Raw genomic sequence first — 15,632 nt, forward strand, 5'->3', positions numbered from 1 at the left:
GTTGTTATAAGCTTTCATAAACATCCTTTGAGCGAACAAAGCTGCCCTTGCCATTTGCCTAAACCTCTTCAAGTAATCGATTTCTCCCTTTTCTGTTGTTCCTCTGATATGTTTCTGAAAATTATATATCTTCTATGGCTGATCATGATAGTCGTACAAGAGTTTGATCCAGTAGAATAAAACTTCTTGGTGCTAAACTGGAGTTGTAAATGATCCAGGCGGGTTGACCCAAACCCAATCTGTGGGACATCCACCTCTTTCTTCATGCTCGCTCTTAAAATGTTCAATAGTCTCGCTAGCTGTCGAATGGTCAACTATGGTGATTTTGCTTCCCGAAAACTATGTGCTACAGCGACAACCACAGCTACAAACTATGCGCTCGCTGACGGCAAAGTCTCGCCAATTGCTCTCGTTTGTTTCTATGTTGAGGCCCATGATACCAGCCATCACAGGTGCGAGATTGAATCTATGTTTATCTCCTAAATCACGTGATCCTATTTTTGAATCCGAGCACCAACCGCTGAAGGGTATTGCACTGAATTCTAAACCAAAACAGTCTAATTTTAAGCATGACACTCCCGGGAGGTTAAAGCACTTGTTTGATATATTTACAGCCCAACCAAGCTTCTGAGCAGCCTGAGTCAGTTCCAAGTTAAAAGGATCTCAAGAAGGGTGCCATCAGGTTGTTTATAGCAAGCATATCCAATCATAGTAGAATTCCACACGCGAAAGTCACATTTTCCTTTTTGATGGGGTGGAAACACTGTTATTGCTGATCTAAGAATCCCACCATTTGTGGCTCATTGTATGTGGGTACACATGGCTTCAAACATTTCCTGTGTTGTACCAACATGACGACTATCAAATACATGTATCTTTTTTCCACTGGATACGTCCAGGACAACTTGGAGCATTCCTCCTGGCAACTGTAGCACCGTATTTCAATTCTTCGGTTTTCATGATGTAACCATCTGCTTCTTCGATCTGCATTTTAATCTTACTGCAACGGTTTAGATGCTCTTCATACACAAATTTTTCAAAGGAAGTATAGAACTCGTCAATAAACTTTTTGGTTTTTGGTCATAATTTTTTGGTCAACGTCAATAATGTCCAAAACCGCGTTTCCAATTTTAATGGGTTTCACTTCTTTATTTTATTCTTTATTTTAGATATCTGAGCTAAAAAACCTGTCTAATAACTAAGCTTGAAAGTATATACTAAATTTTTTTTATTTCACTTATAATTATATGCTCAAAATTATTAAAAATAAACTTATCATTTTATAAATGTTGCTATCATTTCGCGCATCTTTTCAAACAATTTCAAAGAATTTATTAGCCTTTCTTGAATATAGGGATGTAAATCGTCTCTGGACCAAAATCTGATTAAGGACATATATTCTTCGAATCTTCTCTTTCGCTTCTCGTCTGTATCGTCCATCCCAAAAAAAATGTTTTTGTATCTTGTAAACAATTTCTGTATCTCCTCGTCTTTACAATTACATTCACTTTTCGAAAATTCTTTTCCCAAGTTACTTACAAGCTTTTTCATTTTGCTTATATCATTACAAAATACTTCTCTTTTTCGTATATACATTTCATACGGTTCTTCATGGATTGAATCTTTTTTGTACTTTTTTATAAATTCTTCAATTGCTATGTCAAGTTTTTGAAGATCATCGCGCATTTCATATAAATCCAGCAATATGACGATGATGATTTTATTGAGTGACCAAACCTTTGCAAGTATTTCACTGCTAAATGTCTACAAACTAACACTACATAGGAAAAGAAAAAACAAACAGACACTTGAACAAGTGAATCTAATAACAATATTGATTTATGATCTTAAGGAGAATTAGGTTCTTAAGGCTATTTATTTTTAAATGAAAAGAAATGTATTCTTTTGAAATAGCATATAAATTGGCTAAATTATAAGCATATAAAAATTTTACATCGGTTTAATTTCTAATTACAAGTCATGCTTTCTTCAATAAGTTTTTGTTTATAGTACTACTTTGTTTAGATTAAAAGGAAATTAAATTACTTTATTAATAAATGCACATTTGTTCAGCACATGGTGTAGTTTGGTTAACACAAACTTATTAAGAATTTTTTTTATGCAGCACATGTAATTTTAGTCCTATACGGCACGTAGCGCAGCGCGTGGCGGCACATTTTTATCTTAGTTAAGTTTTACTAACTAACGCAGCGCAATATGGCGTAATTTTATACGGTTTATTAAATGTTGTTTCTCATTAAGTTTTTCCTTGTATAAAACCTTCAGGTTAGTTAGGAAATAGATAAGTGTGTTATTTTCAATAACACAAAGTTGTCATCGCTTTTGCTACATATAACGATTGATTTTTTTAATTCACCGTAGTCTCGTTCATAAAGATAGAATCGTCGGCCGTTTCCTATTAAGATACTAGCTGAGTAATGGGACTTATAATCTTTGTAAATCTTGTATAATATGCTTGGTTTTTCCAGCATGACATTTTTATTTCTTTTTATTAGTATTGACAAAAATCTTAGGGGCCATATGATTTTATAGCCTTTTTCGTTATGGATTTTCCAGATATTTTCGCTGATCAATTTTGCTACTAGAGGGTATTTTTTTAGGGGGATTTTGTCAAGTAAGATCGTAAAAGTCCAAGACGCAAGTTGTTGTAGAAAGTAGTAGAAGGTAGAGAGTTTGGTAACGTAAATCTCTTGTTGCATTTTTAACAGCATTTTCTAAATCTTGGTCTAATAATTTGTGGTCAATTTTAGACAAATTTGGCATATTTGGGTTTTACACGGAAACCAAGTTGTTCGGTTTTTCGGGTATCTAGGGGGAGTTTTTATAGTCCTAGTTTTTACATCAAAACTTTCCCCAATCCTCAACCTGGTAAGGTTGGGATAACTTAAAGTTCTTTTTAATGACATTATTTTTTTTCTCAATATCTGTTAGTTACAAGCAAGTTAGTTAGTTAATTGGCGGTTACCTGATTGACACTGGTTTCTTCTAGAATTGCGTATGATGTGTTTATTAAGGTATTGATTTTTCCTTTTCGCAGCCAACCAAATTTTCTTTTATTTTAAACAGTCCTTCTTTGTCCACAAATTCGAAAAATTACATAAAGGGTGTGGAAATAGCTTACTGAAACACTGTTTTAGGTTTGTCAATGTCATAATTTTCCGTAATTCTCAAAATTGGTCCACTATTGGCCAGTAAATTATACTCTGATTTTAAAAGGTAGGGGGTTTTAAATGTTAATTGGAAGTCTTTGTTTTCGATTTCGGGACCGTTTTCAATGTACATTATAAATTTCTTTAGGATAGTGGGAATTTGGAGGCTTTGTAAAAAATGGAAAATCTTTTGTATGGGAGATAGGCTTTTCTCCAATCCAGCCTCTTAAGAAAGAATCTAACACTTCCCCTGTTATTTCGGAATCCTTATTTGTTTGAGTGATTAATTTTTCTGCGAAAAAACAACTTTCGGGTTTCCCTAAAGAAATCATCCCCCAGGTTCTGTGGAATTCTTTGCTTCCTTTCCAATATTTGTTTGACGAGACTAATTTCAGCAACAGATTTCTATCTTCTCTCCAGTCTTGGGCCTTGTTGTTCCATCTGAATGTGTAGCTCTTTGTGTTCAAATAAGACACAAATGCGTCTACTTCATCCGAGATTAGGAGGGAGTTGAGATTGTAATCTGATTGTTTATAAATGACATAGTTTCAAAATTTTCTTCGTTTTCTTCCTCCTCTTCACATTCGAAAGAAAATGGGTCATGTGAGTCCCAATCATTTGTTTCAAGTTCAAAATTCATGTTTTATTTAGAATTGTTAGACTTGCTATTTTTTTCATATTTACAAGTTTCTTGTAGTCCTTATCCATTCATTCATTTCTAAATCCCTTGTTCTTTCAACTCCTCTTTTCTTCTTGCATGTACCCAAGCAGAGTAAGAATACCGGGAAGATAAACCATATTACCAATCAGGATTACTCCACCATAAAGAATAAATGACCAAACTTTGCTGCCGAAAATCCATTGTATTCCTTCCCAAATACTTTTATGCGACTTTACATTTTCCTCTGAGAGTTTATACTTTTCCATCAAAATTTTTATCTGTGGATGGGTTATTTCTTTGAAAGGGATTTCTTTAAAAATGTGTCTCTTGTTTTGATGATGTAAGATTGAAAGAATTGGATACTGCACTTTGCCTTTCACCTTGATCAGTCCATTAACCCCGGAGAGTGTTTCAGGAATTCCATAGTCCACCTTACATGTTTCTTTACATGTCCTATGAAATCTTTCTCTCTACTAATCCAAGAATCAGTCTCTATTAAAACATAATCGACAGTTGCCATTTCTAGAACGCCGTTGTGTATCCTATATGCTTTATTTGGACCTTCTAGACTGAGCGAGAGAAGACTCAAAGTGAGGGGAGTGATTGATTTAGTCACTTTAGAAGTTTCTATTGCCGTCTTACATTCCAATGCCATCAGCAAGTCAGTCTCCATCATGGTCTAGTGCTGTATCTTTTCAAATGGGTTGTAACCTTTAACAAGTGAGGAATTATCACATTTCTTCATGTTGTCGGTTAAACCAATGTTGTCTTCAAAAGTGAACCATTGCTCTGAAGTCAGTCGAATTCCAGTTTTTCCGCATACGTCTTCAAGGCAAGAATCAAAGAGCAGATTGGCCCCCATAAAGTTGGACGATATGGATGTCTCAGGATTGTTCCATGTCCATTCTTTTTTCTTTTTTGTGAATGTGAACTCCTCGGCATCTTCGGTAGAGCCAAAAATATGCAGCATCTCATGCAATATTGTGTTTACGTTTTCGTAGATGGGAAAAAGGCGTGTTTCGTCTTCCTTTTTGTATTGGTTCACCAGTTTTCTGAGTTTAATAATGCCTAAGGAATCTATCTGACACAAACTTTGTGTCATTGCGATACCAAGCATATATTCCTCTTCTTCATCGTAAAAAAAGTTTGTTTAAGTAAATACAAGGGTTGCAGCTGCTTCGGGTTTTGTTTTGCTGCTTCGTCTTTCCTCTTTTACACAATAATCCAAAAACTTTTCCATATCATAAAACTTTATACCACATTTTTCTGTGTTAAACCTTTTGGAATCCTCGAAATGCAAATCGACTTCTTTCACTTGAAGCCGGATATTTTTGATAGGAGGTCCATAATTTGAATTTTTATATGGACTCATTTTAGATACAAACGTTGTTTTTCTTATTTTACTATATGTCGGTAAGAATAAAAAGTTAATGTATGAAACCAAATAGGTTTGATCAATAGAACTCTTAAACATCGAATTGTGTATTACTAGCTTTTTTGGCGCAACTGTTCGATCAGGGTCAAATGGTTTTTCTCGTTTGCCTTTTCTACTTGGCCCCTGATACAGGTATGTTGTGGCCTTTATTTTGCTACTGTATAAAATATGATTATCATTGGTGCCTTTTTCCAAAGTAAACTCTGGACGATGTTTATAAGGCTCTAAACTGGAGCCAGCAAACAAGACTTTTTTTACCACTCTTCAGCCAGATAACAGAATCCGTGTTTGTAACACAGGGCGATTCACTACAAGGCGATTCACTACAAATTCCACCAACGAATAGTCCATCTACAAAGGAGTTTCTGTATATGTCGAATCTGACTGGATGTGCTGTAATGGAGATTTCAGTTAGAGATTCCTCCTGAATTGACATCCACTGACACTTGAATGGGGGAAAGTGATTTGTAACACGGACTCCCTGCTGTTCTTTTACATACTCTGCCAAACAATCTTCTTCATAGGCCCTTTTTTGTTCAATTTTGTAGGTTGTATACTTCACACGGAAAAAGTTTGTCTCACATATTGATTTGTATATTACAGAATGACACAGAAAGCCCTGATGCATGGCGGATTCTATGGCTCCATCTAGACGTGCTCCTTTTCTTGTGATTTTTTCTTCCCAATTCGGCCTTCTCAACTTCCCAGTCATTGGACTCTCCAGTGCGCTAAGAGGTATCGGTTTCCAATCATAATTTCTTACTGCTGGCATCACAAATTCAAAGTCATCGTAGGCATCAACTATGCAGTTAACAAAGAGATTTAGAATGATAACTAAAATTGTATTTTTTATTAATCGAACTTTCATTTTAAATTTGAACCTTGCTATTTTTTTCATATTAATCATTCAAAAACTCTTCGAGTAAATACTAGTTTATTCTTGTGGTCCTCTAACACCTCTACTTTCATAGCCCTCAAGGACACCCTTAAGTTGGGAATAGGATGAGATTGAAGGTTGAAATAGTCCTCAATAGAGGTACCTTCCATTCTGGTTGCTTTGTAAGAAACGGAGAAATCAACACTTGTCCTTCTGTCCAAATTGTTTACAGTAAAATTGGACGAGGACTCTACTGCTGGATGCTTTGAGAGAGCGTAATAAAAGATAACGGAAGAGACCTGAGACTCTAGGATTCTTCCTTCTGATTTCTGGCGTGGTGCTAGATTGGATCCAAGACAAAGGAAAACGGAGGTTGTCAAAAATTCGCTTTCTATGAGCCCTCTGAAATTGTCAAGTCAATGATAAAGTACTCCGAAGCAGTCATTTAAATTATCGAAGCACTTGTTAGTTCGTACTATCAATGTTGATTCTACTTTGATTGTGTGTTTGGAGAAGGAGTCTTCGGGACTTTCCGGTGGAGCTGATGGGATTAGCCAATTGGGAAGATTTTTTCTTTGTTCAGGTTCTTTGTCATTTCAGCTCGTTTCCTTACTCATGGATTTCACAAATTTCATTACTTGGTTGGCCATGGAGGCTCTGCTACTGTTTTTTTCATGTTTAATCCATAAATGCTACTCCATTTCTTTCAACGTGTCAAAGTTGAAATCTCCTAGTTCTTTTGCATAAATACAATTACACAACAGCCATATTAGCGCCTCCTTAGTGGTCTTGGATCTTATTTCTTCGGGCGGCTCTTGGTATATTTCCTGTATCGTTTCTTTTCCGAATAAGAAGGAAGTTCCATCATTCCGAAGCCCAACCCAACCTTTGAAAAGGTTCTTTTTTATGTCTTCGTGAATTTCTTGTGTTAGATCGACCTGGTTCGATTCGGTGAATTCGAGTTCCAGCACTTGTGACCTTCCAATCGGTGGGCTGAGCTTGTTCTTCTCTGGAGTTTGGAAGACTTCTTCCTTTTCCTCTTCTGAGTCACTTGAATCAGAGCTGCTCTCTATTTCTGATTCTTGGTTTTCTAGAAGAGTATGGATGAGAGATACGGTCCTGTATTTGAGAATTTCTAAGGGGGTGTGAATGAGAGATTTGGTCCTGGATTTTATAGAGGGGTGGGGCTGGTCTATATGTTACATATCCCCTTTCCCGTTGTAGATTGATGTCCCCATCAATCAGTCTAATCCCTTTCTTTAAACATTGCATTTAATCCTTATTGTCTATAAAATTTTTATATAGTTCCATAACCTTATAATGATGATTTAAAACTTAAGAAATATTTTCCTTCACCTTATATATATGTCCATTACCTAGCACTAAAAAAAAATTACATAACAACAGCACATGACATTAACTGTTATTTCACATGAATACCTGGATCCAATTGTTTGTTTTTATTTGAATTATAAACAATTTTAACAGTTATATTTAATTCTCAATTCATCCCAGGCATTTTAACAATAAAGTATAAAATATACAACATTATATAAAAAGAATCTCGACCAAATTACTTTCTCGCAGTCCAGGTTAAAAACGCTCAGATAAGGATGAGGGCTTCAATTTTGCAAAAACATATAATTGAAAAAAAACCCTACCTTAACAAAAGCCTTAATCAAACAAAGCTCTTTCCATCTAACGTTAAAAGTGTTACATCTGAAAAATAATAGTGAAGTTGAACAGGTAAAAAGTGCTTTCGTCAAAGCCATAGAAAAATATGAACGAGATTTCGGAGGCATCGGAGATTTCTTTGAGCAAATTCTATATGCAAAATTAGAAAACGAAGATGTAGTTAAAACACGCTTAAATCCAGTTATAGAAGAAATTACTAAAGAAATTACCAAGAGCAATGTACAGCTGGCAAATCAAGAAAGCTGGAAGCCACATTTAACGTTAGTAGACCTAAGAAAAGTAAAAAAGCTAAGGAAAGAGGCACGAAAACTCCACCCCTCCCTATCTTCCAACTTTAAAAACATGAGATTTGGAAGAGAACTAGTAAATAGTATACAATTACTATCTATTTTCGGGCCAAAAAGCAAAGAAAATTATTACGAAATAATATCAGAAATAACATTTGGACAAAAAGCCCCTAAATGCAACTAAATTTGAAATATTCTCGGTCTATTTAGTAGGTTCTCGAAGTGGGTTGCCCACCTCTCGTCAATCATCAAAGGGTCTGTCAAAAGGGCTCCATTCTCAATCTTTACTAGATTAGTCCTGTTAGGTTCGACTCCAATCATCTCATTGGTTAATCTATAGACCGTTTTTGAATCTCTTGAGACTTGCAGAACAATTAATTCAGATGCGTCCGAGGCCGACAGAATGGAGAGTTTGGCTGATTTTCTTGCATCAATTAGTTTCCAAGTTCGTTCGGAAATCCATCTTTCTTTCTTTTTCTTCATATAGCCTAATTTCTCCTCTGCAACTTCTCTGTACGTGGTTTTAATTTTCTCCCATATGCGTTCGACATCAGCCCTTGGTTCTTATTCCGATTGCAGGGCTTCAAATCTATTTGAAAGTTCTAATTGGAACATTCGTACTGGTTCCTTGTCGTTCAGCTTCTCAACGTTGAAGGGTTTGTGTGTTGTCGTATTGTTTTTCTGTGTCGCTTTTAACTTTAGATGGATCTTAGCAACCATGAGGTTATGGTCTGATTGTATATCAGCGCCTCAGTAGCCTCTCACGTCGAGTAGACTCTTCCGCCATTTGCGTGAAAAGAGGAGGTGTTCAATTTGATTGCATGTGCGGCCATCTGGTGAAGACCATGTATATTTGTGAATGGTCTTGTGTTGAAACAATGTACCTCCTATGACAAGGTCGTTGTTCAGGGCGAATTCTACAAGTAGTGCTCCGTTTTCGTTCATATCACCTATTCCATGTTGTCCCATGACTTTAGAACAGTAATTGTGACAAGATCCTACTTTCGCATTGAGATCACCTACGACACATATGATATCGCGTCTAGGAATTTCTGCAACAACACTTTGTAGTGTCTCATAAAAGTTGTCTTTCTCTATTTCATCCGCTTCGTTAATTGGTGCATAGCAGGCAATGATTAAGAGTTTTCCATGAGCTGACCAAAATCGTGTGTAAATAAGTCTTTCGTTTACAGGTGTCCATTTTGGCATCGCTCACCTAGCTGCGGGTGACATCAGTACACCCACACCTGCTTGGCGTCTGTTTTCATGTCCGCTGTATGCGAGGACGTGGCCATCTTTTAGGGGTTCCATCCCGCTACCAAGCCGGCTGTTATGTCTATATTGTACTGTATCACTTCTTTCAGTATCTGTTCAGTTTTTGAGATCTGGCTCATTGTTCTCACATTCCAAAATCCGTGCTTCAGTTGTTGCTTTGTAGTCGGTCAGGGGGCATGCTGAGGTTGTTAGGGAAGTAGTAGTCATATCCGAGGCTAAAGTCGACGATTCAGTTGCTGGTTTCTTTTTTACAGGGACAGGTAGCAAGCCTATCGCCCAACTCTTCCTTTCGCAACCAAGACTGAAATCCAGTTAAAAGTCTTGTGGTAAGATACAATGTTTATATAGTATGACAAAAAATTTTAATTCGTAAAAATAATTTTATTATCAAAGGACTATATATGGCAGAAAGTTCCCTCTTTTAGGCAAGTCAAGTTACAAGAAAGCTTTCTTTTGCAAGGAGTAGTTAACAGTTAAGATTACTGAAGAGCAAATTTATTTCATTACGATCACTATCACTCTAGCGCCAGGTCTCCTTCTGAATTGGAACGAAAAGTTAGGTTTAACTATGATCTTTCTGTATTTCACTAGGGTTTCTGACCCGTCACTAGATTCGATTGTCGAAGAACCTTCTATTTGATAGATGAAAGTGTGTCCATCTTGATTGCAAATCACATCTTCACCTGGACCGTATATACTCATGACCGGGCTTTCAAAGTGATTGGATAGGCATATAAATTTTCCATGTTCATCGATTGTTCTGCGATTCTGTTCTAAAACGGTTTGCAAAAAAAGTTTCAGCACTGCAAGAAAATTCTGATCCAACCAATAGTATGCCACTTTACCCAACGGGTATGACAAATCTCAGGAAAACGTTACTAGCGTCAATGAGAGTTTAACCGCGGATACATTCATTGAATCCATCTGGTTTGTAATCCTGGCAGTTACACTCTTTACAATGGTACCAATTTAACTGGGTTTCTTCGTACCAAAATCTTTCTGGAACAATGTCGTAGCCAGGTTCAACAACTGGTGCTTCATTTATGTAGTCTAGTGGTTTATCAATATGTTACGGGGTGGTTTAGTAAAATAATAAGTTTGGGTTGTGATTTTATCTTAAGGGGGGTTTGCGTTGAGTTGCTTGGGACTCTTCTAAGTCTTAATAGCTTAATGTGGATATGGGAGCTAAATTATTAATAAAATAAAAAGGCTTCGTATAGAATCCCCAGTAACCTGGGAGACAGAACCATCTCAGTGTTGTTCGAGGTCTCCTGAAACAAATATAGATTCCCTTGGGACCGTACCTGAAGGCTAGAGGAACTGTACCTGATGCCCTAATACATAGACAAAAGATGATTAAATACAATAAGGTTTATTTACTTGATATATACAACTATTGACAAAACAGCTTCAATGACTTATTGCATGAAAAGGTGAACATGAGCAATTGATCTAATGCATTCGAATCTCTCCTTAAAACTGACTATTCGCCCTTGCGTTGGGCTCATATATCCAACGCGCGATTTCTCTGAAAAAACACCCGCCGGACAGGCTTGGTGACCTGTGGAAGTTGACCTCCACTACTATTGGTAATATTTAATCATGTGACTAGTCTGGCATCCAAAAGTTGTTTTTATGGCAAGGATTTCCCTTTTAGTTTTGAGTTGAAAGACTCAGGGGTCAGAATAACTGGTTACTTAACTTGTTAAGTAACATTTAACTTATCTAAATGCACGTAGTCCAACTGCGTTGGACTATGCAGACTGTTAAATTTAGCAACTGTTAAATTCTAAATGATTTTATTCAAACCTTTTTCTAATTGAAATTTACTGAAGGTTTGTGACTGAGAAATTTAGTCCTGAATTTAAGAGTTCCTAGAAGAGTATGGATGAGAGATTTGGTCCTATATTTGAGGATTTCTAAGGGGGTGTGAATGAGGGATTTGGTCCTGAATTTTATAGAGGGGAGGGGGCTGGTCTATATGTTACATATCTCCTTTCCCGTTGTAGATTGATGTCCCCATCAATCAATCTAATCTCTTTCTTTAAATATTGCATTTATTCCTTATTGTCTATAAAAATTTTATTATAATTCCATAACCTTGTAAATGATGATTAAAATTTAAGAAATATTTTCCTACACCTTATATATATATGTCCTGCACCTAGCACTAAAAAATTATTTAAGCACAACACTTGACATTAACTGTTATTACACACGAATACCTGGTTCCAATTGTTTATTTTTACTTGAAGTTTTAACTGTTATATTTGATTTTTAATTGATCCCAGGTATTTTAAAAATAAAAATACACAACGTAATATAAAAAGATTTCCACTGGCACTTTTAATTACTTAAATTTATAATTCACTATTTGGCACTTTTTAAATGTTCATCACTTATTAGTTCTGGATATTAGTTTCACACCAATCACAATTTTCGTGTCCTTGCCCTATTTACTGATTGAACAAATATAATGTCATTTTCTAATTTATCACCATTTAGCAAAAGTGAAGACTTTTTGTTTTTACGCTTCTACAAAATGGGAAGCGCGGGACCCAGAATCACCTATCCCCAGCAGTTTAAGTACAAAGGTACGGCCGGTACTACAGTTCTTCTGTCCTGCTCCCGCTCTCTTCTGCATTTAAGCGTTATCTTAATTGTCTTTGGCGTTATCTTAATTTAATTCAATAGACTGGAGTACTATCTAACACCTTACTTGTTAGTTGATTCCTAAGTTAAAAAATTAGGACTTAGGATCTCCTGTTCTAAAACTTCATTAGGTCTGTGAGGGTTTCCATATTGAATTGGGTTCACTAATGGTGTTTTTGCGTGGGTATGTTGTGGTCGTACCCGCTGGCTGGATGTTTCGTCTTCTCTAGTCTACATCGTTCAGTCAGAAATGAAAGATGGGTGATAGTTGGTTGAATCAGATGTTTCTTGGGCATTCTTCGGTGGTTGATAAATCATGATAGGTGTTTTTTAGTCTTTGATCATGGCCAATGTTAGTAGTATGCCAAATTCTATAATAAAAATTTCCAAGCAGAATCATGTTGTTAACATAAAAAAAATGGTACTAGTGATACGATAATATAAAGCATTATTGTAATATGAAATTGCATAATAATAGCACATAATTGCATAACAGTAATATTATTTTTTTTTCAAACATTCAAAGTGAAATCGAATGTACGATTTTTTAAAAGAAGTTTTAAATTCTAATAATTTTCAGGTACATTTGAAGTAACGTGAGGTATATTTGGTCATATAGCAATTAAAAATAGTTTTATTGGTACTACACTATTACTATATTATTATGATTACATGTAAATATAAAATTACGGCACTAAAGAGGGTTATATATATAAGATTATATAGAGGTCTTAATGTTCTGGATCATACTTTAATCAGAAAAAAATTTGAACCTCCAATGCGTGATTAGTTGAAAAGTAATACATTTTGCATCATAGCCTTTCAATTATCACGCCTTGGAACGTTTTTGTCTTGGAATAGATCAGCAAAATTACAAGAGATGACCTCTTAAATCTCTTGCACATAAAAAGATAGGAACCAATTTTTTCGTGCTTGTTAGAGGTCTATATTTACTTAAAGATTTTCTGCCAAGAGTATTTTTGATGTATATGCCAAAAAGTAATACAGTATGTTGTATCATAGCCTTTTAGCTGTTATACACCAACAATATTTCTACAGTAGGGAAAGGATGTTACGTACGGAGAAAGACCTCTCAATTTCCCCGGATTATTACATCCTCCCTGTTAAAATGGTTTAAATATCATCAGGAGCAGTAGGGTTCAATTGATGCATCTCTTGTGCTTCAATTGCATCATTATTTATCCTTTTTCTCTTCAGCAGTTTCCCATAGTTAATTGTTAGTAGCGCTCTTATTGTTAGTGAAATAAGAAATACCATGAATATAGTGATTATAATATTATACCATGAGTTTGGTGAGAACAAACCGTATTGGCTCTCCACGTATTTCAATCTTTGGTCTTCGTCAGTGAATAAGGGTATTTGCATATCTAACGCTTCCTTTATTTTTGTTAATTGCATTGTACCTTTAACCTTTTCTATTTTTGGCCATATGGATGTTTTAGATTCTTCATCATTTATATTCGGAATCATGAAGGACAAGTTTATTCCTTGAAAATTTATTATCTTTGGGCTCATGACGTTAGTGCTGGTCGTGATTAGAGGTGTTTGGACGGTTGTTTCTTTAGTTACAAGTCTGCAACCTTGTTTGATTGTAATAGTCCCAACATCCTGTAATAATATTTCGGTTCGATAGCTGGGGTCAATTTTTTCTGTATTGTTATAGCAGGATAGGGTTCCTACCGTCTTTTTAGGTACTCTAAATAACCATAAGTCGTTCCGTAAATTAATGAAAGTTTCTCTTTTGGTATTTCCTATTAAGGCTCCACAAGAATCAGGAATATTTTGTTGCTGCGATTCCTATAGGAATAGATCTAGCATGCATGATCCTATCTTTACGTTATATATAGGTAATGTAAGTTGGCAGACCAAATTTTTAAATGACACGCATTCTTTTAATTCTTCGGTATTTGCTAGTGCGTATTTTCTTCTATCTTGATCTATTAACATATATTCCGCTTCTGGGATGATGCTCATGAAGGAGTTTGTCTCTTTAATGTTGATGGGAAATGTAGATATTTTGTATAGGTCGTATATGGATTGTTGATTAATCAAAGGAATTGTGACTACAGCAAACAGTTGCTCATTGATCTCGGTGATATGCACCTTTAGTTTGGTATAATATAAAAACAAGTTAGCTACTTCTGTTTCTACTGGTAAATGGAGACCAAATGTTAAGTGAGTTTATTTCGTTTAGGATGTTCTTAAGATCCGAGGGATCCACTAAGTCGTAAGAAAGGGTTCCTCCTGTTAATTCAAATAACGCGAATTCAAATTTACTGACGTCAGTGGCTAAGTTCAACAAAGACATAATAACAATGTCGAGTGACACCATCGTTAGGCTGGAATCAGAGATTACTCTGTCTACCTCATTTTTTAAATAGTTCATTGTGCTGACTGTTCTTGATATTTTTTTGGATATAGCCTCGATTTTGTCTTTTTGATAATTGGCTATACTTGCTTGTATTTTTTGGACATGTCGTGTTGTATTCATGGCTGTGTTGAGTCTTTTAACATTATCTCTTAGTATATTCAAATCTTCTTCGGTTGACAAACCGAATAGTCGGGAAGCAAGCTCCCCTACTATTGGGATTAGACTTGTTGATCGTTTATATATACTTCTTCGGAAAAATACTTCGAATATACGTGTAGTGCTTTGTTTAAGTTTTTGTATTTCTGTATTGAATAGTTCAAATAACGCCTCTAACCTTTGTCTATATAAGATAAGGAATGCCTGATGAGTTGAGATTTTATGAGCATTTTCTATGGTTAATTCCGGGAGGGGTTCCAATTCATTCTTTGCTGGTTCGTCGGCCATGGCCAGTCGCACGCAAGTTTTTTTTACCATCAATTGTCCAATATTTTCTCAAGTGACTTTCATCTTGACATTTTTTGTCTCCATCCATACATCGTGTTCTACCATAGTCTGTCTCGACAAAAGGGATTTGCCATCTAACTTGTATTCTTCCCTTTTTCGAAGAAGTCCATATCCAGCTAGTTGATTGCCATGGTTGCCTTACTGTTATTAAAATTTCATCGTTTTTAATTGGCATTAGTACACCAGGGATAGTTTCTGTAGTAATTTCTGACATTGGGGTGTCTAACTCTATTGGTTGTGGGTCAGTCGTCGTGGTATTTGACGAGGGGAATGTTTCTTCCACTTCTGTTATTGGGGTATGTTCAGTTTCGATTGTTGTTGGAGTAAAATCAGTTTCTGCTGTGGTTTCCTCGTTCTGAGTATCGAAAGTAGTCGTTTCGTATTTTTTTGAGGTGCTTTTGGGGATTTCCATTAATCCGTTTGCGCTTTCTTCGGTATAAGAAGTAAGATGTGGAACATGGGAGGTCGTGTTGATTTTGGTAGCTTCCGTTGTGACGTTTATTATTCTACAGAAGTATTGACATTTAAACTTGTATTTCGGTTTGCTGGTATCATTAGTGGAATCTGATCCCACTTCAACATTTTCTATACCTCTTATTATCTCTGGTATTTTATTGGTTCGCGTTACGAGGTCAGATACAATGCTTGTTGTTTGGGTTTCAATTGTAGCGGTTTGCTGTGTGT

General features: G+C 35.8%; 1 protein-coding gene across 4 annotated transcripts in view; it reads left to right on the plus strand.

The window, feature by feature from the left end:
- The window catches only part of LOC136034025 (uncharacterized), a 200,837-nt gene that overhangs the window by 76,795 nt on the left and 108,410 nt on the right, over positions 1-15,632 (plus strand). For 3 of the 4 annotated variants that reach the window (XR_010619097.1, XR_010619099.1, XM_065715080.1), the window contains one exon: positions 12,633-13,844. The exons of the other annotated variant lie outside the window; for it this stretch is intronic. The gene's annotated coding sequence lies outside the window, so the exon portion shown is untranslated. Of the gene's footprint in view, positions 1-12,632; positions 13,845-15,632 lie in introns of those variants that run through there. 4 annotated transcript variants of the gene reach the window in all.

Source organism: Artemia franciscana, chromosome 12, assembly GCF_032884065.1.
Source record: "Artemia franciscana chromosome 12, ASM3288406v1, whole genome shotgun sequence".
Taxonomy (NCBI): Eukaryota; Metazoa; Arthropoda; class Branchiopoda; order Anostraca; family Artemiidae; genus Artemia; species Artemia franciscana.